The sequence below is a fragment of the Hippopotamus amphibius genome, chromosome 14 (genome assembly GCF_030028045.1).
Source record: "Hippopotamus amphibius kiboko isolate mHipAmp2 chromosome 14, mHipAmp2.hap2, whole genome shotgun sequence".
Lineage (NCBI taxonomy): Eukaryota > Metazoa > Chordata > Mammalia > Artiodactyla > Hippopotamidae > Hippopotamus > Hippopotamus amphibius.
Genome location: NC_080199.1, coordinates 52,250,795 through 52,254,603, shown reverse-complemented (window position 1 = coordinate 52,254,603; position 3,809 = coordinate 52,250,795). Strand labels below are relative to the sequence as shown.

The following is a 3,809-nucleotide window of genomic DNA, read 5'->3' as shown; positions in this document are numbered from 1 at the left end:
CTCACTGCCAGTTACTCCCCCAGGCCAAAATTGAAAATTCTATAACAGCAACAACAGCATTTTCACATAATTCCAATAGAATTATATTTTGAAATATTCAAAGACTTGCTGTGTACTTTAAAAAAAAGTGCCAAGATTAAAATCCCAGTACAGCAAAATAGTATACTAAACAGAACACAACAAATAAATCATTTGAAATAAGATTTAATGACCTTGAAATTTATGATAGCAAAAGAACAATGGATAAGTATAAATTTAATTTACTCATAGAATGAAATACAAACAATTCTGCTTAAAACAAAACTTATGGAATTTTTTAAAAGGTAATATAAATTCTGTAGGCTTGTGACTATAATAGACTGGAAAAAATTTTTAACATTTGGAAAAATAGAGAACGAAAAGGATGATTTGTAAGGATTTGTTGTGTGTATTAACTTTTCTATTTTAATTACTAGAAGTCAATAAACAGTTTTATTTCTGACTTGGAGTTGTTGAGTTATGTAGAAAAATAATAATCTTATTTGGATTTCAAAACATGAATAAAAACAAGATGCATTGGATATACTGTAGCAAAGAAAATACAACTTCCTAAAATGTAAAGCAATTAAAAAAAAGTCAAAACAAGGAACCATAAAAAAATATTACCAGCAGAAGCAACAGTATTTTAGAAATTAAAAACCACTTAGAGGGACTTTCCTGGTGGTGCAGTAGTTGAAAATCTGCCTGCCAATGAAGGGGACATGGGTTTAATCCCTGGTCTGGGAATATCCCACATGCCACATAGCAAATAAGCCTGTGCACCACAACTACTGAGCCAGAACTCTAGACCCCATGAGCCACAACTACTAAACCCTGTGTGCCTGAGAGCCCATGTGCCACAACTACTGAAGCCTGAACACTCTAGAGCCCAAGTGGCACAACTACTGAGCCTGTGTGCTGCAACTACTGCAGCCCATGCACCTAGAGCCCATGCTCCACAGCAAGAGAAGCCACAGCAATGAGAAGTCTGAGCACTGCAATGAAGAGTAGCCCCTGCTGGCCCCAACTAGAGAAAGGCTGCACACAGCAGTGAAGACCCAATGCAGCCAATAAATAAATAAACAAATAAATAAATATTAAAACATTTAATTTCCTTGAAATTTGTGTAAGAAAATAAACACAGACATACACAGAGTAAAAAAGTGTAGGGAGTAGAAAGATAACAGAAGAAACATTTTAAAATTAAAATATTTTAACATATTTCTTCCAGTTCTTCACCTATCAAAGAGATAAAAATAAACAATATTTAATAAAATGTCAATATTCATTAATTTTAGTATTTTGTATTAAACTCTACACCTTGTAGAGAATAAATCATGCCTTCAAGCTACATGAAATATTTTACAAAACCTAACTATATTTTATGCCTAGAAATAACATTAAGTAATTCCAAAATATAACATCTTAATGAAATTAATTTAGAAATTAAAGTGTAAACAGCATAGAAAAGCAAAAAAAAAAAGTATTCACCTTAATCATATGGGTATTACAATATACACTCCTAAGTGAACCTAATGTAAGGATTAAATGAAAATTATGCTTATTATATATTTGAAAAGTAAAGCTAATGTGAAACATACCTATGAAAATTATTGTATGTAGTCAAACTATAACAATGGACAATTTCAAAATTGTGTTACTACAAAGAAATTTTGTTACAAATAAAGACAAAATAGGAAATAAATATATTGAAAGGTTAAATATCAATAGCATTATAATAATTGCAAATATACAATTTTTTATTCTAACAAGTAGAAATATTATAAATTGTTATAATACTATATAGATAATTACACTATCTTTTTCATATATTAAGTATATATGGTGATGTCAACAGTAAGAATTTTTAAAGGTAGGAATTTACAGATGCTATTTCAAAATGTACAACACACTTTAAAATGCAAAAATAATTTCAATAATAAAATGTACTTCTAGGAAAAGGAATTACAGTTCCAACAGGTAGTAAACTGTGGTCTTAGAAATAAGAATCCCCTCTCAGAACCTTCCTGCCACTTCATTTGGATCTTGCTGCTCCAGACTTCAACTCATCCTATCCTTCCAGCCTTCAACCAGAAGCAGAGAAAAACTAATTACATATCATTTTCTTGCCCCATACACACCTTGAGGCGTGCAAAAAATTAGGCGAGAATAAATTTTAACAATAAGGGAAATTGTGTACATCCAGGCTAGTCATTGTGGCAAACCAGATCAGTGCTAAGTTCTGGGAGGTGATCAGTGATGACCATAGCATTGACCCCTCCAGCATGTATTGTGGAGATAGGGACCTGGAGTTTGACCGCATATTTGCCCACTACAATGAAGCCACAGGTGACAAATATATCCCTTGTGCTATCTTGGTGGATCTAGAACCTGGGACCATGGACTCTGTTCGTTTAAGTCCTTTAGGTCAGATCTTCAGATCAGACAATTTTGTTTGCAGTCATCCTGGGGCAGGCAACAATTGAGCCAAGGACAACCATATAGAGGGGCTGAGCTAGTTAACTCTGTCATGGATGTGATTTGGAAGGAGGCCAAGAGCTATGATTGCCTGTGTGGCTTCCAGCTGACCCATTTGCTGGGCTTGAATGGGCATCTTACTCAGAAAGATCCATGAAGAGTATCCCTACTGCATCATGAACAGCTTCAGTGTGGTGTCCTCATCCAAAGTATACGACAATGTGGCTGAATTCTACAATGCTGCTTGTCTTTCTCCATCCATTAGCTGGATGAGACCTACTGCATCCACAACAAAGCCCTTTACAACATCTGCTTCTTCACCCTCAAGCTGACCATGCCAACCTATGGGGACCTGAACCACCTCATCTTGGCCACCAAGAGTGGTGTCACCATCTGCCTCTCCTTCCCAGGCCAGCTCAATGCTGACCTCTGCAAGCTGGCAGTCCACATGGTGCCCTTCACATGTGTGACCTTCTTCATGCCTGGCTTTGCCCCTCTAACCTGTTGTGGAAACCAGCAGTACTGGCCCCTCACTGGGCCAGAGCTCACCCAGCAGGTCTTCTATGCCAAGAATATGATGGCTACCTGTGAACCCCATCATGGCCGGTACCTCATGGTGCTACTGTCTTCCATGGGAGGATGTCCATGAAGGAGGTTGATAAGCTGAAGCTCAACATGCAGAACAAGAACAGCAGCTACTTCATGGAATGGATCCCCAACAATGTCAAGAGGACTGTCTGCGACATCCCACCCTGTGGCCTCAAGATGGTGGTCACCTTCATCAGCAACAGCACAGCCATCCAGGAGCTGTTCAAGCACACCTCAGAGCAGCTCACTGCCATGTTCCATGGGAAGGATTTCTTCCACTTCTTCCATAGATGGGATGGAGTTCACCAAGGCTGAGAGCAACATGAACAAACTTGTCACTGAGTACCACCAGGATGTCACCACAGAAGAGGAGGAGGATTTTGGTGAGGAGGTTGAAAAGAAGGCCTAAACTGGGCCCCATCACCTAAGGTTTCTCAGTGCCCTCAGTCTTCTTCCTCAACCGCCCCTTTCCTCTCTGTCAGAATTTTCGTTTTCTGCATCTATCTTGTTTTTTCCTTTCCTTTTTTTTTTTTTTTTTTTTTTTGGCAGGCGGAGGTAGTTTTAAAACAGTGCCTGGCACATAAAAGGCACTCAATAAATATTTGTTGTTCATTGAATGTCTCCTCTCTCTGTCCACTCTGGAGAACCTAGACTTCTGCCATTCTTGGTAACCCTATATTTATTTCTGTTGCCTATTCCTCCCATCTGTCCAGTTAACATTTCCC

At 38.0% G+C, this 3,809-nt stretch overlaps 1 pseudogene; it reads left to right on the top strand.

The window, feature by feature from the left end:
* The first annotated feature begins 2,206 nt into the window (after positions 1 to 2,206).
* Positions 2,207 to 3,493, top strand: LOC130835905 (tubulin beta chain-like; annotated as a pseudogene).
* The last annotated feature ends 316 nt before the right edge of the window (positions 3,494 to 3,809 follow it).